The sequence below is a fragment of the Zonotrichia leucophrys genome, chromosome Z, assembly GCF_028769735.1.
Source record: "Zonotrichia leucophrys gambelii isolate GWCS_2022_RI chromosome Z, RI_Zleu_2.0, whole genome shotgun sequence".
Classification (NCBI taxonomy): domain Eukaryota; kingdom Metazoa; phylum Chordata; class Aves; order Passeriformes; family Passerellidae; genus Zonotrichia; species Zonotrichia leucophrys.
In genome coordinates, this window is record NC_088200.1 from 12,893,080 (window position 1) to 12,916,108 (window position 23,029).

Genomic DNA, 23,029 nt, shown 5'->3' on the forward strand with positions numbered 1-23,029 from the left:
CAATCTCTCTTATGCTCTTTATATCATGGGCCCCTTCAGCTTTGAAGAACTGAGTTAAAATTGTTACTCCCTCTAGACCTGAATGAAGATATTCCAGCTGTCACAAGGTGACTCTGGCATCAACCATCAAAGGGTAAAGAGTCCCTTGGCTTGGGTTGCATAAAACACATCCAGAGAACAAAGGGAACAGAATTGCCTCTAAAGGATTAGATTACATCAGGTCACCTGTGACCCCACTTACTGCTTTAAATTGCAACCCTAGTACTCAATTCCTAAAAACGTGTTCTAATAGGGCATCAGCACCATTATCTATGTTGCATAAAAACAGATTTTTACAAGGAAAGAGTATTGTACGTAGCAGTACTTTCAGTGATGACTGTGCACAATTCTGAAGTAAAGGAAAAAAAGCACTACTTTTAGTACATTCCAAATAAATATCAATAAGAGATTATAATTTTAAGTTATATTCTTGTGGGTTTTGTTAGCTTTTCCTGTTTCAGCTGATAACCAAAGAAAGAGAAAATTATAAAAGAAGAATATAGAATAAAAGAATATAGAAAAAAGGAATAAAAGAAAAATATTTTACAGAAGTAAATAGACTTTCTTCTGTAAAATTCACATCAAGGGTAATTCATTATTTCATTTTCATCAGTTTAAATGCAGACAAAATTCATCATGTCTAAAGAGTAATGGGCTTAATACAACATAACCTGCTTACAGTAGATAAACATCATCTGGCACAGGTTTATTCCAGTTTTATATGGTTTTGGCTTTGATCTGAACTGGGCCATTTTGCTTCTGTTGTGATATTCATGCTAACTTTTATAGTGATGGAAAGGACAGCCAAAAAAATCACAAAGCTGGTAATTCTCCAGTGACATCAGAGTGCAAACCTGCAGTAACATGAGTTCTTTATCCTCTTGTCCTCTTGCAGTTACTCCCTGCTCAAGATGGGAGTGTGTAGGCATTGAAGGAGGGGCTGGTTGTGTGCAAGTACTTGCTTCCAAAGCCCTCCAGCGCCTTCTGGCTCCAATTTTTTTTTTTGCATTTTACCAGGTATATATAAATATCACTCCTCTGTTTAATAAAAGAAAATTAGCTCAGTTTCAAACCTCAAAGACACATGCGTCTATTAAAACATTGCAAGAATGAGGTATGTATTTTCTTTCATCTTAAAGGTATCCACTAATTTCCTAAATAATCTGTCCATTAATGATGAGTTGCCATCCCTGCTGCAGAGCCAGAGGGAATGTGTCAAATATGGACTGAGAGCAAAACAGTTTATAGACTACTAAAGAAAAAAACCAGGAACTCCTAAAAGTAGTCAGATAATAGCAGCAATGAAGAAGAAAAGAGCACTTACACTTTTTTTGAACAAAAGAGCACTTAAAGCCCCCAGAAACATCCACAGCACGTGTGGAGATTGCTGTAAAAGGCTGTTTTGGTTTGACCTAGAAAGAAAGAGCAGAAGAGCATTTCAAATAGTCTGAAACAAACTTGATAGGCCCAGTAACCTGTGCCCAGGCTAGAGCAGCCCTGGATGAGAGTAACCTCTTGTTCTCTTGGTGTTTGTATAAATGGGAACACCTCTGCACTTCAAAGGTACTAATAGGACTTCCATATTGCCTGGTTAATGGGACTGCTCACACTTGCCTCCAAATAAGGAAATATTTGTCTTTATTTAATTGTGTAGCACCTTTCTTCTGCCAATGTGTAATTCTATGACCATAGGGCTGAGCACCTAGCGACCACTTACAACAAGAAAAAGACTCTTGTTGTCTTCCTTTATTTTGGATCAGATTACTAAGATAATGTAGTGTGGCCTAATGTACAGATTACTGGCTTCAGACTGAAGAGATCAGTGTCAGGTCTTGACTGAAAGACGTTTTTTGAAACATTTGGGACAAATATGTTAATCATCATGAGTGCTATCTTCCCTAGTCAAGGAATTATTAGAGCAGATGGAGTGTAGACTTTCCTTCCCTTCTCTTTTCCAGCACTAACCCTTTTGGAATCATTTTGGATCACATGGGTGGATGGAAAGTTCAGTGCCATTAATTTTTCTTCATTGTCCAGCTTTAGTTATGTCTTGTCATCCTTGTTTTCTGCACTCCCCAAAGGTTTCCTTAAAGAAGTTTCTTCCCCTAAGACGTAATAATTTTTTACTCGGAGTCTGACCTGCCTGTAAGTATATGCTTGGCAAGTTGTTAAGCAGTGGGTAGAGGTTTCCTTTCTTCCACAGGCACCCTCTCCTGCTGTACACCATCAAACACCACTGAAAGTCAGTGCATTGACAGAAGACACAATGGGCAAATCCTTTTCATAGATGATGGGGAGCAGGGCAGGTCAAAAGGAGACCCTATGATCAGGGTATTTGTGTTGATAGAGGAAGTTTGGAAAAGAAATGAATGAAGTTCAAGATAAAACAATAGTAAGGAGAAAGGAATAAAGTGGTTTTTTACTTGGTTGTTTTAGGTAGCTGCCCTGTCAGAATCTGGTGATAATTTTACCTAATAAGAGTTCTTAGTTCTGTTGCATTCACAGGACCACTGTTAGCATAGTAAATGTGAGTATGTTATCTACTACAACTTACATTCAACAATAAGATTGAGTTGACTGCTGAAAACTGTGGCAATAAGAATGTACAGGAAAAGAAAGAGAAAAATATCTTTTCTTGACAGCACATTTAAGGCATAATAGTACATAATAAATAATATTACCTATCTTTCAATAAGTGTTCTTCCTCATATGAACCAAGTTGGTCATGTGCATAAATAAATCAGTTCCTTAATTGGTAGGGAGACACAGGAGGTTTGTGTTTGCTCTAAAAGTAACAGGCTGAAAATTGGGAGTAACCAAATATGGTTAATCTGAAGCTGACATTCACTTTTCCAACCATCAGTGCCCTTAACAGAGTGTTCAGTAAGAAACTGTCAGGTTGGTGGGAGCACTAGCAGCAGTATATATATAAATACATGGGAAGGTATTAATAATGTGTTTGCTTTTTTATTATGTATTCTCTAGAAATCTGCTTCTGGAGGCTGTCCAGTTTGATCCAGTACAGCTATTTGCAGGATTAGGTGTGTGGCAATGAGAGTGGCAACGCATCTGTTTCAGTTTGGGAATCCAGAATCTGTTCTTCAGACCTGACGGTTCTACATAAATGTGAAATGTGACTTCTAGTCACATTTTACAACCTCTTGTAGTAGCTGGGACTTGGAGAACAGGACTCTGCTACCCCCATTATGAAGAATCATGGCCATGTAAGATGATGAGAAAATGGTCCCAAATTTAAAAACACTTGGGAAAATTTATTAAGTAAAAAAATCTCTCCAGCAGCTTTTTTTATGTTTTAATTTACCAGCTGAAAGTTAAATATAAAGTGCCTGTGAGTTCAGTTAGATATTACTGAAGTGTGTCATATTGGCAAAATAGATGAGTCTGTGTTTATTATTGTTTGACTTTTCATCATGTTCTCATGCTTTATCTGCTTTACTCCAGAGCTGCTCTTTATCTGTAATGATATTTGATGAGATTGTTCTAGGAATGAGGAGTGGCACAGAGGAGTAGCTGGGTAGTGCCTGGAATATTGGTATCTACAAAGTTTGCTTAACTTCAGACTGTGCTGCTAATGGTTAACCAATCCTTCTTTTCTTTCTCAGATCCATGGTTTTTGTTGCACAATTGTCAGATCTTTTCTCATGATTTTAGTTGTCTCCTTTCTGTTTTCTTCCTTGTTTCATGTTATTTCTTGTCTCCTCCTTTCAATGGTCATCTTTACTGATGATTTTTCCCACTCCCAGAAATGAGGTAGGAATATATTATTATGGCTATGTAGGCATAGGAGGTGGTACCCTATTAGGTCCTCTGATGTTTTGGAACACAATTTTGAGTTAAGATTTTTTTAAAATTTTTATATTAATTGAAACAGAGATTGAATTTACATAATATAAAATCCATAATGCAACATTTTGTTGTCAATATCAGACTGGAATTAATTCAAATTAAATAATTAGATTAAATTAAAAATAATCCATCCTTGCACATGCATTCTTAAAAATCTCAGGTTTGTGGGTTCTATTACTCAGCTAAAGACCTGGACCAAAACCAGTCTTATTGGTGACTCATAACTGGCATAAGGAGAATTCATTTTGTATCAGGAGGGGCCCAGAACAGTGTATCTGTTTTCAGTCAGATGGATTAGAACTCTGGCATGTTTTGGCATTTCTTTCACTACAAAATTAGCTGTTGAATTATAAACTGAAAATAATATATTATCTAAAATCTAAACCACATCTTAGGCCTAATTATAAAAATTCCTTCTTACATTGTACTTCTTGTGTTGTGGTGACTTTTCCTTCCAAGTGGCAAAGCAGAGCACAGATGTTTCTTGTAACAGGTTCTTTCCAAATTATTGTAGTACCAGGACTCTTAAGATTGGAAGTCTGGGAGGTGGATGTGTTCACAAGACAATATTTAGGCATCTTTTTCCTGGCATATTTGTCATGTTCATTTCAGGCAAGCATTAGCTTCACAAAGAACTGCAATTTCACATTTTTAATTAATGAATATGAAAGATCACAGACAGCCCACTGAAGACAATGAGAGGGCTATGTAGCATGGTGGGAAAGACAGGTACCTGGACTTTTCCTCAAACCAGACAATAGAACTCTAAAATAAAATTCCCCCAGTGCTATGCCAGCATTCTTGTAGTTGCTTACCAAACCTCCAAATTTCAGGTTTCATTTGGGTGAGGTCTGGATTATGTTTTCATCTCTGCAAGTGATGTCTGTCTTGTGTTTTTCCACCTTTCACTTGTATGAAAAATATAGTCTTAAGTAACATCTTGTTTCAGTAGCATTCAGAAGGATCATGCCCTTAATGTCTCTCTCACCTGTAGCTCTATGTTTTCATCTTTATCAACATAATAACTTCCAAATGCAATCAATTCCCTTAAAATGCATGTGAAGTTCAATGGCATAAGTCAGGTATCTGTCCTCTTTTCCTTATCTGCCATTTTACGTCATGTATTTTAGTTAAAAAATTGAAACTTTTTAAAATGGATTTTGCTTATAAATTATTGGAAAATAGTGATAATATAAACCAAAAAGGAAGAATTTATTGAAAACAACATAAATTGCTATTTCTGCATGCAGGAAACAACTTTCTTTCTAGATGTATGAGCTGTTAGCCTTCATTTAGTTTCAAGCTTCTCTAAAATAAAGAAATACAGACAGTATAACAACTATTGAAACTGGAGCATATTTTGCCTTATGTAATGAACTGCTATAATTAAAAATCATGCCTTGCAGTAAATTTCATGTTGCCAACACCAGAGCATGATCCAATTATTTTGTGCTGGGATTTGGCAGGGTTTGGCTGGGTCCTTTTTGTGTCTGTTTATACCAGCATCTGTATGAACAGATTAAATCATGTCAAGATTAGGATAGAATGTGACAGCTGGGTAGAATATGTACTGAAATAAGTATTTTGAGCAACCAGCTTTTGAAAATGAAGATCTATTTGTTTTATGAAGGCCAATGTTATCAGTGCAGGTGGGGATTGTTTCTGAAATTGAGGAATACTTGGGGCTTTCAGCTTTGCCTTGCTTTCAGCCTTGAAACAGCCTAACGAGCACGTTCTGGTGTAGCAGGGGGATTATATATCATGATTGCCTAAATTTCCAAGAAACTGAACTTGATGTCCCAGCATGTCCTGTCCAGGCCTGTATGTTCCAGGTCCAAGCAGAACAGTCTGTGTTCTTCTGAGTCTCTATACCTCTGCCTTTCCTACTATCCATGTCCGAGTTGAATAATGTATAGTTAGTAGTCACTGACAAGTTCCAGAGAAGGGAATTAATGCAAGAGCCAGGACTTCTGGGCTCTCATGGCTGTTTTTCTGCTGCCACAGAATCACAGAATCATAGAAACAGGATGTTGAGATTGGGAGAGAGCACTTCTATCCTTCCTGCCCTGGGCAGAGACAGCTTTTGCTGAAGTTGCTCAGGGACCTGAATAACTTGCCTCATCTAAAAATTTTACATCCTTTTCAACCAAAATATTCCAAACTATACCATTGTCTCTTATCACCACAGGGGAATCTTAATGAGATCAGTAACACATTATCAATAGCACATTAACTAGACTCTTCTTGTGCCTTCCAGATGGATACATGCTTAAACAGCAGAATATTGGTGATCAGTTATGCTGATCACCAATATGGGCTGTTATTCTCTCAATGGAAAACCCACTAGTGAAAACATGGAATGTAAATATATCAGGCAGCTTTTTCAGGACAAAAGTAGTCTTCCTCAAAATCTGTGTAAGTTTACTTTACTGGAGACAGGAGGAAGATGGCATTCATGGTTTCCTTACCTATCCCAGTGTAAGCCTTCTAACTGGAAAAGGAGATGAAAATTACCAAAAACAATGAACATGTGGTAGTGGTGGAAGATACTGCTCAATAAAAATAATTCTGAATACTGTAGAATAATCAAAGAGATTAACCAACTCTTTCTGGAGATATGCTTTAGTCTGGGAGAGCTGGATATGCTCAAGAATAACTGAATGTAGATGTGTCTTGCTCCAGAAAGAGGGGGAAAAGAAATTGCTCGCAAATTCTCATCATAATGTGTTTTATTAAATGGGAGTGAAAGACCTGAGTTCAGAAGTCAGAGAAAACATCTGATAATGTCAACATCTCCCTCTGGGTTAGTCACCACATGCTTCCTTTATACCCAGTTGAGGGATAGATAACACCCCTGGCGCTGCAGTCATGCTGCCCCAAACCAGATGTCTAGAAATAGGTCAGCTGAATCACCCCACCTGGGAGCTGCAGCAGCTCTCCCAGAAGTCAATAATCTGTGCTGCAGACATCTCAAATCAGGATGAATCCCAGCCTTAAGGTCTCTGTTCCAGCTCAGTGTCTTGCACAAACAGCTATCTGCTTGGGCAGTTTCTGCTGTTCATCTGATCTGGCATGACATGAAACAGGCAGCTTGAGACATGAAATGAAGGGCCCTGCAAATCTGTGTGTGTTGGGAAGCTCTTCAGAAGGAGTAGGGTGCAAGAGAATATGCAGAGGCCTTACCTGGAGTACACAAAACAATCTTTGGCATTACTGATACCACTATGGGCTGAAATTAGATTTTTAGTGAGGCACTAAGAAAATTTTGTGGAAAATTTTATTATGTATTCCTGTTTATAAGTTCTGCTGGCATTTCATTAGTTCCATGACAGGTCCAGCTATGACTCTGGGACATTTGAGTAGGTCCTGATACAAGCACTTTTGTACAATACTTCCACTGCAGTAGTAATGTCAGGTCTGAGACTTGACCACACGTTTTCCCAACATTTTTATGTTAAGAGCTTTTAATGTAGCTACTTCTGCTTCAATGTTCCTGGGTCAAAACTATGTATGCCTGTGCAATAATTATGATTTGACAAAGATGGAAAGTTCACTCACTGCAATGCTAACTTTCTCTGCTAAAGAAGCCAAAATTGTCTAAAGCAATGATTGATTTTCTGAAACAATTCCCACGTATCTACAGCAATAAACCAACCTGATGTTTCTGGATGCATGCAAATAGAATAGCAGATTCAATGCATGTAAATAGAATAGCAGATACAATGCCCAAATTGTCACTTTATTGTGTTACTTGCCACTGAAACGAAGCCATTAACACTAAGTTAGTATAGGAAGGTCTGTTTTGAGACCTACAGACAGAGAAGACAGATGGTTCTGGCTTAACCCATGTGGCATTAGTGCTGCTGAATGTGTGACACTGAGGATGAAAAATCTGTTTATCTAAACTAGGAGATAAGAATAGAGGAAACCCTCACAATGGGATAGCTGAGAGAGCATTTTATGCTTACATAAGCAGAGATGGTGGGAGCAAGTGAACTTCATGAAGGTGAATATTTGATGAGATGGAAAAGAGCATTTCAGCACACTGTTAACTGATTCCCGTCTTGAGCAATAGCTGATCAGCATCACACCTGGAAGAATTCTTCCAATAACTTCAGGGGCTTTAATCAGCATGTTCTGGGAGTCATGACAAGCCACTGAATCAGTCTGTTTATTCCCTGCTGTGCTGACTCTTTTGCTTCAATAGAGGTGTCATAACTGCCCCAGAACTGTGTTTCTGTTTGCCTCTTCCTTGTTTTAAAAGCCATCTGAGTTGCAATCTTTGGTTCAAGTAGATTGTATGTCTTTTAGTCTCATTAAGTAATGTCTGAGTTATAGTGTTTTCCCTTTCTCCAGGTACTTCCTATTATTTTTAAATCCAGTTACCACTTACTCATTTGCCCATTAACTTAGAGGTCATATTGTTTTGTCTAGGAGCTAAGAAACAACAGAAATAAGAAAGCAGGCAGTATCCAATACGGCTGAAATAAATAACATTTAATCTCTACTTAAGATTCATTTTTATAAATGCCTGTTTAAAAGTATGGGTCTGGATGGCTGTTTGATGTTTGCATTGCAAGTAGAGTGCAAAGTGAATGTATGTCCAGATCATTAGGCACATAACGTGATGCTACTTTAGTTAGTCCAATAGCAAAACTGATGTTTTGCTGAAGTGAGAAGGGACTATTTTTCATTAACTGATGGCATAAATCCCCTTGCAAAAGGGTTCAGGAAAGAAGTTGCTGTTCTCTGAAAAGGCATGCTGAAGAGGCTACATGAAGCAGCACGTACAACAGGGGTGTTCCATTTTAAACTGGATAGATTTTTCCATCAAGGGAAGCAGCCTGAACCTGGCCTTGAGCTGATAGAAACGTGTCACTACATTAATGCCACTGAATATAAAGGGAAAAACATCTTTAAAATGGTGTTATCTTCACTGGTTCAGGGTGTACTGATGCTTTATTCAGATATTTACATCCACATGTCCAGATCCATTTGGTATCCAGGATTCAGTTTGGAAAGGATTAAAAAGGAATTTCTTCTCAGTATGCACAGCCCAGCTTGGTCTCACCATCATCCTGAGTCAGCAGAGCTTTGTGTTTCTACAGAATTTCAAGCTCTGTGACAGTCCCATGGTATCTTAGCTGATGGTGTTACAGAGGTCAGGATGATCCCAACTCAGTTTTGGTTGTAAAACTCAGTTTTGATTTTTGTAAATTTGGTGAATCAATATATATATATATATAATGAGATAACAGTGTGAAAGAAGCCAAAACTTCACACATTGGCATAGCCATTAGTGTTTCACTGGCATTCATAAGAGAATAAATATCCACAGAGTCAGTAACTCAGAAGAAGATAGTACTTAAATAATGTCTTTTGGGACAAAAGCCTCTGTCAAAATATAACATTTCTGTGAACATTTCCAATGGAATTCAAAGTTTGCAAAGTAAAAGGCTGGAGATATTATGTAAGGCATGTTAAATTAAACTTCAAATTTAAAATAACATATAGATCAACATTTTAGGATGTCTGGCTTGGAATTTTGATATATGTGCAACAGATGATGCAGTTAGAAAGGCATAATTTATCCAACATCGTAGTTTACATTGCTGATAATTACATTGCAGACTTTAATAAAGTTATCAGCACACCAAACCAAGTATTTATAATTTTAGGAGAAAGTCTCAGGTCTTCATTGTAAGGTGGAGATTTAACATGATAACTTTTACAGTATTTTTTTTCTGTGAAATACTAATTGTAATAGTATTGTAATAGTCATCCTCTTAGTCTTATTCAGGTAGGACTCATGAACATACTGACTATTAAAACCTCAAAATTATTTCCACAGGATATTAGTAACGATGAGTGATTTTGAAAAATGCTGTGCTAATCCCTAGACTAGAAAGAAATTTTCATTTAGTCAAAAAAATGTTTGTAATTTAATTCTGTATAATGCCCCACTCTTGCTGGTGAGAGAAGAGTTTTTTGTTTTATGAATATATGTCTTTCATTTGATTTTACTTCACACAATTTTGCAGTATTGCTGGGGTTAAAATAGAGTTTCAGCTCTGTAACAGAACATGTTTTTGCAGACAGGCACTTATCTGATTATGTCACTTGAAAATAGTATTTTAATGTATTTTCGTATCTTTTCAATATAAGAAGGGGAAGGATGATTTTTTTCTTTTGTATGACCAAGCTTTCTAAATTCTCAGCCAAAGAAAGAGTCAGTCTGACTGCAGTGTGATTTCTTTCATATTAGGCCAATAGGAGAAATGAAGAGTATACGTGTGTAGTTATAATTTTCTTACCAGTATTTCTCAGTATTTTTAATTACCATGGATCTCCAAGAATTTACACACTGAGATCTCACTTGGGAATGAATAGGACTGCTCCCATTCTGAAAAAAAAACAAGCGGATCAAAAGCAAGTTACTTGAGTTTAAGCAAAATAAAGCAACAATATTTCTGATGTTTGCCACAAGATGTGTTTTGCACCACCGTGACATTTAAACATGGCAGTGATAACTGACAAGCATGGGTTTAGGTGTGGCTGTTTGTACAGAAGCAATTTATACAGATCAGAGGAGAGACAGAATGTTCAATATATTTTTAGGCTGTGCTTTCTAAGCAGATAGGGAAATAAAGGCTAGATTACTTTGGAGTGAGAAACAATACAAACATGGCTGTGTTAACATGCTGCTGTCATGGTAATAATCCTAAAATCATCACCTGTCTCTGCATGCAGCCAAAATATCACCCTGAGTACTGAATGTACAAATCATAAATATTTTAAAAGAATATTTGTTGAGGATGTCCTATGTCTCTATGGTCTCTTTTAAGTAGTTCCTGAGCTGAAAAGGAAACGTGCCTGTGAAGCGTGCCAAGGAGAACACTTTGGCTTGCTGACTGTTTGCGTCTTTTCAGAAGCGTGACCTACAATTAAAGCAAGATGGAACACAGAGCTGGGTCCTTGGCAGCACTTCATATCAAATCAAGTTTAACAAGATCTCTGCTGCTGCAGCTACGCTTCCAAACCCCTGAATTTCTGATGCAAGAAACCTTAGTGACTCCACTGATTGCAGTTTTATTCATGTTCCACCAATGTTTGCCAGTTTTTCTGCTTTGAAAATTCTTATTTAAGACGGTTTTTGAAAAGTACAAAATCAGTGCAGACATGCACAATGCATGGAGCTGTTATTCATCATATTTTTTACCTAATACAATGTACAGCATCCCAGCCAGTAGTCAAAGTAACTGTAATATGGTGGAAAGTTTCCCATTCTTTTCACCTTCCTATAAGGAAGTATTGCACCTGTACTTCCTCTATCCAGTTGTACAAATTATATATATATATTTATTTTTTTAACAGGTCTCTAATTTTACATTACTCTTGAAGATGGATTTCAGATAATTCAGAAATTTCACCCAGTAACTTTTGTTAAAGGCTGAGATATCAGAAAACTGTATTTAAATGTTCTTTAATTATTATAATTATTACAATAAATAGTAATAATTCTATCTTTTCTAAATCTTTAGAAGGGAGAAAGATTGTTTGTTTTTCTGAAGTATTATACAAAATACTAGACTATTTTTGGGACAAATATGGGATAAAAACTAGCATCCTTTTGTTCTGTTGTATGTAGGTAAAATAACGTGACAAAAATAACATTCCAAAATTTCCACAGAAAACACATTTGCTAATTAATTTTATAGTTTTAAATGTGATGTAGTTTAAATGTGGTGGCAGTCATATTAGGAAGGGTGGAAATAACTCAGGGAAAGGCCAGGAAAAATATCTTCTCATTTTTGATTGATAATTTTTGAATCATCAAGTCAGAGTGATTTGATAGCCTATGACATGATTCTCCTTACAATGGAGATCCGGATGATTCTCATCCAAAGGGCTTTGGTAGTTCATACCATAGCCTAGGCTGTGAAAATGAACCTTGGAATGCCTGTACTTCATTTTCTTTGGGTATTTCATATGACCGGATGCTGGAACAGGTCATGTAACAGATAAATGGTCATTTTACAAATAATTCCTACTATGACTCTTGTGAAAATCACTTTGGAGTGATGATAGACCCCAAATTTTCCTAAATAATGAATGAGTGGGAACCAGCCATAGAAATAAACACAGTGTGGCTAAACCATGTGATACAGTTTGGGTCCATGCAGTATGGCTCTTGCCAGTGTATATATCCATTTTGTAGATTTGGAAATGAGAACTTTAGATAAAATCACAATTTCAGTACTGCCTTAGAGAACAACTGAAGCCTTTCAAGTGCTACTAAAGACATTCCTAACCCAGTCCATTCATAATCACATCTGCTTATTCAGCAGCATCCTCTGTTCTTAAATTTGAATTATTTTTATTCTCACCTCTATTGAATTCACACCTTTAATCACTATGTCTGTCATTTACTGTCATTCCTACCAATGCTGTATTTGTTAAATTGAAGGAGTAGAGAAGGTCCAGCAGCTGGGATCCCGTCGGCCCTGTTCTAAATTCCTGGAGGCCTCTAAACTAAGCCTACAACACTCTCTTCTTGGATTGTCAGAGCTACAACAGGCTCTTCTTGGATTTCCTTCTGATCTCCTGACTGCCTGCTCTTTATTTTATATCTCTCCACTTGCTGTTCATAATTAGTTCTAGCAGCTCCTTCTGTTTTTGTGTAACTTACCTGGCCTTTCCTGACTCCCAAGACACACTTCCTTTCCAAATGACACTTCCCTTTGCTTCTTCTATTTAGTCTTTAAAATATTTTTAATGTTTTATCTGAAGATGCACTACTGAAAAAGAAGCAAAAATTTGTCAGGCAACATGAGAAAACTCTGGTTTTCCTTGCTTTTATTAATCCAAAGTCTTCATAATACTGGTTGGGGGTGTTTAAGGAGTATTTTGGCCCATGCAATTCTCAAAGCACTGTTCATAATTTTTCAAGTCAAACAGTTACATGCATGGTAGAACAAGAAACTGTTTCATTATGTATTTGTAGCAGTAAAAACAAGGAATTTCTTTTGTTAACCGTAAATTAAACTTAAAAAACATATCATACCCTTTCTACCAAGGTCAAGATTGACAATGACATGCACTTGTGAGAACCATAATCTTAAGAGATAAAAAATCTGATCTATTTGTTTTCTTCTGTGCTTATTGAGAAACCAACAGAAGAAAAAGGCAAAGAGGATTTTAAGGGATTCTCTCTCTATTGAAAGGAAATGAAAGATAATAACTTCCCTATTGTTGCTTAATATGGCATGGCAAACTGTAATAATAAAAACAATGAAAAATTACTTCAAAACGATGAAGAAATAAGATAAAAACCCAGAATTAAGATTTTTCCCATGGAATCCCTAATTTTCTTCTGGTGTGGATGCAGATTTATTGAACATATGACAATTCTTTAAAGTTCTGCTGAGTATTAATGAGACACACAATAAATTGATTAACAATTGTCAAAATTGCCATCTCCAGGAATATGTGGATATCACCTCATCAAAGACCTTTATTTATGAAAGGACTCAGTGTGGTTTGATGCGAATTCAGTCACGTTCAACAATTCCACCAAGAATTTGAAAGCAACCTTAAAATCATCATTCAAAAATCTCTCCAGAATATTTATAAGTTTAGGCAAATAGCATATAAAAAGAATTGCCTGATAATGAAGACTTATTAAGAATGTCTTTTCTCATAAAGCTAAATGCTGTGTTAGTCATCTGGAATCAAGGACATTTCATGCTTTTCTGAGTTTCAGCCAGGTTACGTATCTCTCAGCCTCTCTCTCCTTGTCTCCATGCAAAAGCCCAAGAGTTCTGTAGGCTTTTTTTTATATTTTAGTGCCTTTAAGTGTTACTCAGGCATTTGAATTAGTGCCTCCATCCATTTTTATAGAAAAGAGGAGTGAAGAAGGCAATTTCTTCCTTGCACAAAAGAACCTTGCCTCTTTTCCTTTGCCCAAATAAGCTGGCAGGAGCCTTGTACTCCTGGCTTTTGGCAATGGTGAATACGTGTTCTGGTGGGACAAGAATGGAAGGCCGGCTAAGAAACCTCATTGTAACTATGTTTATGCGAATTGAGATTCTTCAGTAGCTTGCAATTTGTCAAATATCCATGTGCTTTCAGAGAAACAAGCAAATCTGTCTCAAATAACATCTAGCAATGTCCTTAGCAGTCTTTTTAGAGTTCCAAGGATTTTTTACAGATGAGCTGCCCAACTTTTAGCAAGGGCAAAACATATCCTTTCTTGTCTCATTCAATGTTTTGTGAGTGAAATTTTGCAAAAATATTTATCATAGAAGTGGGAAATTTCAGACCCCAGAGGTGAAGTTTTGGAAGTGTATAAGGAACTAAAACCAATTTTTTTAACTAGAAAAAGGAAGCCTCAGACAATTCTAATCTCATAAGAGACTAGCAAAAACAACTTTCTGAAGCTGTCCTTGAGCCAGTAAGTGATCAGGATGTTAGACAGACAAAATCACTGTGAACAACTTGCAATAGACAGTCCTTTTTCCTTCCTTTGTCTTAGTGGAAGAGTATTTCCATTTGCCATACTCTGTCTCATGTTCAACTTTTGAACCTTTTCCTTTTCTCATCCTGGTTGGCCTTGGACAGGGGTGTGAAACCATCAGTGGTCAGGCACCTTCAGAGCTCAAGGGTGCTCATCCCAGCCAGGTGTTACCACAACCACACCAGACACGCCCTTACCCTGCATGAATTCTGCTTGAATCCCATGCCCTTACTCTGCATGAATCCCTGCTGAATTCTGAATCAGACTTATTGTCCGTGTGTTCTCATTCAAAGCTTCCCAAGCCTGAGACAAAGAAGTTTAGGAGTGCAAACCATATCCAGCTGTGCACCTGTTGCACAAAGAAAGAGGCAAGGGCTTACCTGGCAGTCTTAGGGGTTCCTCTGGTTCCTGAGGACTTCTACACACATCCCAGCTCCCACTCTGATTCCGTGAAGCATTACTCTGACCTTGTGTTTTCTGTTGTAAACACATAGCAACATGCATGCTAAACAAACAAATAAACAAATGAAAACCACTTTGCCAACACCAGACCGTCCCCTCCTTCTCCCCCTGGGGAAAGGGAAGAAAACAAACAATATGTGACAGATATTAGTCATGTTGCTTAGTGCATGAGTAAAAACACTCAGATGACATGGAAATGACCATGAACAAAGAGAAATAAAATCACAGAATAATTGAGCTGGCAAGAGGTCTTAGGAGATCTTTTGAATGTATTGGAACTCCCTTAAAAGATCTCCTTAAATGCTGAATTTTATTGTGGTAAAAGAAGTCTGAGATACCCAAAAGAAAAAAGAAGTGAGGGAAGTGAGTAAGTAACTTTCATAGTAAGTTAATCATAAACAGACTAGAAGAAGGAAAAACAAACATTTTAGAGAGAAGTAGCATTTAAAGGAAGCATAGTAATTTAAAGTATAAAAGTACCATTTAAAGGAAGCATAGAATGTCAGGAAACATAAATTCTCAGTTGCGGGTGACAATGGGTCGGATATGTTAGGGACAAACATCAGGGACTACTGCAAGTTTTGCTTGTCTAACACTTCAAACAAACTGTTTCTGAATAGCTTTCTAAAAGATTGGATTAGTGCTCTGATTCATCTGTGGAGATACTTTAAAGAGACTGGTGAAATTGTGTCTTTGAAGTGTCATCTCAGCCTTAATGCATACTGAGTTGTGAATTCTCATTTGCAAATTGCAGGGAGGTATTTTGAGGCAAACCAAAGCTAGTGATAGGGTTTCTCCAGGAGAACTCATGCTAAATTAAGATGGTTCACCTGCTGCTTTGTGAAAGGACAGAAAGCAATGAGCTGCTTTGTGCTGTACTCACCCCAACTCTTGGTCAGAGTCTCAGGCTCTCAGGAGAGCTTTTAGCACCTGCGCTTGGACTGTTTAGAACCAACCAGCGACTACCAGTGATGGCATGCAAGGGGGGCCTGGGTAAAGACACTGCTGGAATGAGTTAAGTCCTTGTTCTTCAAGAGCACTGAAATGGGCAGGAACTGATGTGGAAAAACTGGTGGACTCTGGAGTTTACAGCTAGCTGAAACCATGTAAATCTGATTGTCTTCCAGTATCACCTATGTTAGTGAGGAAACTGGTGGAACGTGTGGTCTGTGCTTAAAACTTTGCTTCTTGGGAATATTTTTGTGACGGCAAATAATGCAGAGAGTTATGCCTTTCCTGGGAATTGGTTTAACTAACCCTTTTGCCAGTGTAAACCATCTCTGCTGGAAACAGCGTGGGAGAAATAGCATACTCAGTCTTCAACCAAAAGTTGGAACAGAAAACCAATGTCAATGGTTGCTTGCTGTTATTTATTGAATACTTTTGTTATTTTGTTTGTTTTCTTAATTACTCTAATTGGAAACATTCTGTTTTGAGAGGTTTATGGTCAATTAATCACTTGCTGCTGTAGACACTAAAAAATTCTAATCATGTATTAGAGATGTGTCAGATTACTTAAGGCCGGTTGATTTAATGCACTGCTGATTATATAAAATCATAGAACAGTTTGGGTTGCAAGGGATATTGTAATGGTCATCTGGTCCAACAATTAGCTAGGACTTCTTCAACAATCAGGGTTTTCAGAGCCCTGTTCACACTGATCTTGGATGTTTCCAGTGTTGGAGCATTCACACCTTCTCTGGAAAATCTGTTCCAGTTCCTCACCACCCTCACAGTGAAGAATTTCTTCCTGATATCTAACCTAAAAGGAGGATTATGTTGGTAGGTGGTGAAGTGGGCTGCTGTGTTTAACTCAGCTTGGGATGCAAGATGATGATTTGCAGGTCAGAAAAGGGATGCTACAGTAATTTTAGTGTTTAGTTTGGACAAGAGGACATGGTGGGGCGAACCAGAAGGACTGCTTTGGTTTGTCCTTACAGGATCCTGGTCAGGAGGAGAAGAGCAGCTGGTGTGCCAGGTCAGGGCGTGAGGCTGAGGCTGCAGGTAGGGCTCAGGGCTCTGCTGCTGTGGTACAGCTCCTGCAAGGAGGAAGGTGAGCCGTGTCAGCACAGAAATACCTGCTCTGTGAGACTTCAGCCCTGTCCCTTGCCATTGCTGAATGGGCAACATAGGAAAGGTTTTGGCATGGAGAATATTTGTAGTGTTTGCCCTGCCTTGGGTTTGTGGTGACTGAGTGATGGTCTGTCTGTGACACCATGTCAGAGAAGCAGGAGCTGAGCAGCCCTGAAGGGCTGTTTTTCTTAGTAAGAAGGCAGGGGGTATTAGAAATATCTTCCATGTCATGGAGTCAGGCTGCAGAAAGAGGATTGTGTCTCCCAAGAGGGTGACAGTGCTGCAGGGCCAGTGACTCCTTCTGAGAAATGTCATCTGCTCTTCACATCCAAAACACAGTGGCTGCTGGTTAACGGTCTTTGTGGCAGCCACATGGATGGTTAAATATAAAAAGGTGGGAAACTTGATAACATATGAAAAGTACGGTAATGGGAATGAGATTTTAACTGTTGTATTTTACACAAGGTTTCCACATTTACATATTTTTTCAATGTTGGAACTTTACAGCTGTACATGTAGATTAATTGCCCTCCTATTTTGAAAACTCCATGTTTTGTGTAGTCTTTATATCTATGGTTTCAAAATTGAATTATTTTCTGAAAGTCCTGGCCCTTTGAATCCAAAAGGACACGCATTCCAGCTTTTTAAGAGGCACTAAACTTTTCATTCCATCAGAAATTTCTCCCTTCTCTTGAAAAAACTTGAATTACCTTCTGAAGCTTGGCATTTCTGGGATGATAAAGATGACCAAGGGTACAGGCTGACCTCCAAATGTTGCAAATGGATTGCATAGTTTCAATATTTTAGGCTTTTACCTGCTGTGTTCAATGCGGAGATATCAGGTGGTTTGTGGGTCAACACTTCTGTTTTTCAATGACCGTAGTTTTCAGGGCAAATGATAAAGATCTGGTTCATCAAAAAATCTCAAGAACCCTTGTGAAGACCTATGCAAAGAATTAACTCTATACCACCACATGCTTCAACAACAGCAAATGAGTAAAAAATGTTGAAATGCTTAATTTTAGTATCACAGTACCTGTGCTAAAAACCTGAATAATGTTACTAAAATTCAAATTCCTAAAACATTGTTTCCAATTACATTTTACAGCTACCCAATGTGAGCACGCATACGCATGGCTGTCTCTCCTTGTTGGTTCAGAGTATGCCCTGCCAAATACTGAAATGTTTAGTTAAGCCCTAATGTTCCAATAATTGTTCTTTCCTTCTTGATGCTGAACCCTGTGGTTAGAAGTTGCAACATCATAATAGGCAGTAATTTGTTTCTCTTAATTCCCTGGGAATAGATTTCCATGCTAGAAGGGGAAAATAGTTATTGAAGAGGTATCTCTGTGAAGGAAAGAGAAGAATGAAAAGACATGAATTTTGCCTGAAATAGTTAACTAATTGACTGTAATGATATATTTTGGCACAAATCCATGTCTGTGGAATTCAGCTTTATTGATATGTCTCTAAGAGTGGGAAGAGGGCTCTAAGCTTCCCATCCCTTGGTAACATGAGAGACTCCTCCTTGTGTTTTCCATCTCTCTGTGAATGCATGTGTGCCAAGAATTTAGACAGGTGAAACTACTGCGCTGGAAACCTCTGGATTTTCATGTAGTGGTAGGTAGACAGGAAAGGGAATGACTCAGTCTGGTGCCTTAGTGGTACCTTTCCATTCAGCTCTACATGCATTCTGTCTGGTCCTCATGGTTTAGTCCTTGTCCCTTCCTTGACCACGATTTTTATAAACAGCATTGAAGTGAGCAATGGTGATGCAAAGCATGACAGCAGAGAGTCACGTGGTGCTGCAAATACTGCGTTTGATGCAACAGGGGTAATGTTGGCCAGAAGAGAACTGGGCAATACACTGAAAAAGCAAATCTCAAAGGAAATTCTTTCTTTTCCAAAGCAGATGGCTTACAAATGTCATCCGAAACAGCAAGCTCTTTTTCTCTCCAATTCAAGAAAGGAAGGAAATTCTGATCTCCTGATATCTAGAGAAGTCACCTGTTGCAGCTTAGATTCTTCAGCATTTCCAGCTGAAGTCATTGGCAGAACACAAAAGGTGGTCCTCCCATGAGCAGTGAACATCCCACCAGTAGAAAATGTCTACAAAAGCCAATGTTATCAACAATATGATCTTTTTCTCCCATAGACATTCTCCTGCACTCATTTGGAGCAAAAGAAAAAAGCACAGAACATGGAGAGCTTTTTAACCATGAGACCCCCATGAGGCTGAGGCTGTAAAACTTTGGGAAGTATTTTTTTTTGTTACCTCTGCTGTGAACTTCCAAAAACAAAGACTCCTCACTCTTCACAGTTTGGCACATCTGGCAGGACTTAGTTGGGAAGACACACGGAGAGACTGGGGAGTTGATTGCCTAGGTAACGATGCTTTGCAGAAAGCCTTGTCTGGTTCTGTTTGTTGCTGAAGCCACTCTTCGTATAAACATTCAACCTCCAAGTTTTTTTCACAAACGGTGAAAAACATCCCACAGTGTTTTTTCAGCACAGTTGATGGGATAGAGTTTAAAAAACAAAAGTGGGAGGGAAAAAAATAGGACATATTTTCTTGTATCAGAACTGAGATGCAAAATTTTTCATGCATTTAAATCAGCCTGTTTTCCAGAAATGACATAAATGTCGACAGGTAAGGCAAGTGTGCATCTAGGCCACGTTAGTAGTTGATGGTTTCTTTGTATTATAGAGTGCTTGAAAAAGGACTCAAAGACAACGTATACGAAATACAATGACCAGTTGTAACCACTGGATATGATTCAGTAAGAATCAGTGAGTCAGCAGGCTTGAGAACGGGGAATAATTTCTGGTGTGAAACTGCAGACCTCAGGTCTTTAAGCCAAAAGACTGTAATGAGAATAAACTGTAAGAATTTCTGTAGTTTGCTTTCCAGCAATGTGAAATAGCCAAGAGAGAGAACTTCAGCATGGGCCACAGGGAGTAGTACTCTTTGTAACTAAATTGTAATCCGTGTTATTCACTTGAATTTTTATAGAATTACAGACAAAATCATGGCTGTTTCCAGAAGCCTAGGCTGGAATAATAATTCAGGTGAGCTACAAGAGTTTGTCACAGACAATCCTAGTAAATTTCTATTTGGACACAATATAGTTTAGCATTTCACCCAAAGTCATACTTGAGATGATAGTTGCTTTCAAAAGTTTTCCATATTTAAAACTTTCTGCTAAATTCAGTGCTTTACATGGCCCTTTGGAAGATAGGCTAAAAGAGAAAAGACAGTTTCTAATCTTAATTGTAACAAAGTATTTTATTTAGACCCCTTAACAAGTTTATCAACGTCTATATTTAAATACTATTTAAAAAGGACACAGGTAGCAAAACCAACAAATATTTAAGGGCTTTCAGCTTCTGAAATTGATTTTGTAGAAAAAAAAAATCCAGTGATTCTAAAGGCAGCTGCTGCTCTTTATCTGTAACCTGGATGGTTACTTAATGGTCAGCTCTGCAGATCTGAGTCAGTAGAATATGTTTGGAAGGGTTCCTGAAAGATCTTGCTACATTGCATGCCTTCAAAAGGCAGTGAGAGATGATGCAATGTCTCCAAGAGATCACACAGCAGCCAGGTGATTAAATCAGCATGGCAAGTTTCACAGCAGTCTGAGCTGATAGCAGTGCATCTAGAAATGCTGGAATCCAGTGAGGATAAACTTTTTAAGTCATGCTACTAATGTATTTCAGATGGGAGTTCCCAGGAACTCTTGTTTCTCTCAGGCCCATTCTCCCTCTAGATCAGAGTTTAGTGTGTATATAATGGATGAATTACAAAGTGTGCTGTTAACTGCCAAAAAAAAAATAATGGACTCTGCAATTCTGAAGGCTGGCCCTGAAAGTAACACATCTCATTAAGGTGGGATTTTACTCCAGGGACTGACAGCAAGATTATTTTTTTTTGCTACAATTTAGCTAATATATATTCTCTAGTTTCTGTTGGTGTGCAAAATAATGGAACAGGCACCCATTTAATCAATTTTCTAAGCACAAAACTAAAAAAAAAAATTACTGAGGGACTTATGGGCTTCTTTTGTTTGTTTGTTGAGGGGTTTTGTGTGTTTGAATAAATAACATATTTCAATTGCCAGTGTTAACTCTGGATAGAGAATTTTGCTATTGAGTTACATGGCCCTGTCATGGGTAAAACAATGGAATAATTTATGTAGTTAATAATCAGATGAGTACAGTCCAGCAGGGAATGGGGTAGGGTGGGAGCAGCAAAGCACCTGTTTTCAAGGTAATTTATGTGCTTGTAATCAAGCATTTGGGCAGTACCTCTCTACTCTGTCCACCACGGGTGTTAGCAGTAAGTTTGATATGGCTCTTTGTGGTTTGTAAAAGCAGAAGTCAAGATGGTTGACCGTCATGTAGTCTGACCTCTTGTGTAAACTCTATGGAGAACAACATTCCTCAGGGCCTGTTTAAGTAAAGCTTTCTTAAATTAAAAGAAATAAATCCATTCCTGACTTTGCTTTGATAGGTTTAAGCTTTAGAACGATAATAATAAAAACACCTTGTTGTTAATTATTTTAAGCATAAACACTTTATTTTTGCTTGTTAACACACGAAGAGAGCAGGAACTCTCTTAGGAAAAAGCCTGGGAAAGTTGGCCTGGCAACATGCCCTAATGCTCGAGTAATAACGGGATTTACTGGGCTAGTGGGGTGGGGAGCAAATTCCAGTAAGAAATAACAAAAATATTTCTTACAGGGAAACTGATTGTCTCAATGACTGAATGTCCCCATGCTTGTCTGGCTTGTGCTGAGTTCAGACCTCGTGTGCTTCACGTCTGTAAGTTTCCCTTTCAAATAACTCTTGCAGGAAACATCCAATGTTGGTTGGCTTGCCAAGGGCAGTTTTCTTCTTTTAAACATTTTTGGGTCCTACTGTACCCCTTGAAGAAGAGAGAGAGAGAGATGTCTGTGAAAGTAAATAAATTAAAAAATATCCTAGTCCTAAATCAATAGCATCTAAAGAAACATTCAGAGACCTTTCACCAGTATTTCAGACTCTTGGTGTGTTTCTGTGTTCATTGTACCCCATTACATTTCTACAGATGATATTTGCCTTTGGCTGCTAATAAAGTTGAAGTGCCTTCATAACTTTTCCCTCTTTTTCCTATGAATTGTACCCCCAAATCTTCATAGGAAGATTTTTTTTTCTCACTATTGGTTAAGTCCAGGTTGAAATACTTTGAGCTTAGATTCTGCTTCAACAGAAGTGGGAAGCTTCAGAAGGCTCTGTTTTGTGTGCCACTCTCAATCATTTTATAGCAAATATACTCACTTTGGTGACTCTAAGCTGAGCGAATCATCCCTTTTACTCTGTAGAAACAGGGTTGATAAGTGATCAGAGTTGCCCCCTTTAGGTTTTTTCTTTGAAGTTGAAGAACAGTTTTCTGCTTAACATTTAGAGAAAGTCTGACTGGAACTTGATTTCTTGATATTTAAGCTTCCCACAATGTAACTTTTAGTCATTAGTTCTTCTCTTACACTTCACATAACCAGGCTGAAGTTTGTTAGGTTGAAGTTAAAGTGAGATGCTTCCCCTAAAGGAAACCTTTACAGTTGTGTAAGATTTAACCCTTATGCTGCTGAAGGCTGAGGTGCTTTCCATCAAATCATAAACTGAGAAATGGCCAGAAAAATAGTTATTGCTGAATGGATGTGTGGGTGACACACGCAGTGTGTGGGTGAAAGGGTTCACGTGAGCAGAGGATGGGAGCTCACAGCATGGACAGACACATGAAGGCCTGTTGGTGAAGGTGCAAGGGCAAAGAACGTGGCTAGTACTATTATCACCCTGTGAATTTAATCTTAAACCTCTGATATCTGTGGAAGAACTTTTTTCACTTACTCTATGAAGCCCTAATGCCTATCTCCTAAAAAGTTTCTACCATAGCTGGTTGTGCAACTGGAGTAGGAGGAGAAGCAGGCTTGGAAAAAAACCAGCCTTCCACTGACAGAATTTGTAGTTTATCTGCTGTAGAATGACTTTTTCCTTAACAATGTCCTGTATGAGTAAACATGCACAAAGTGCTTT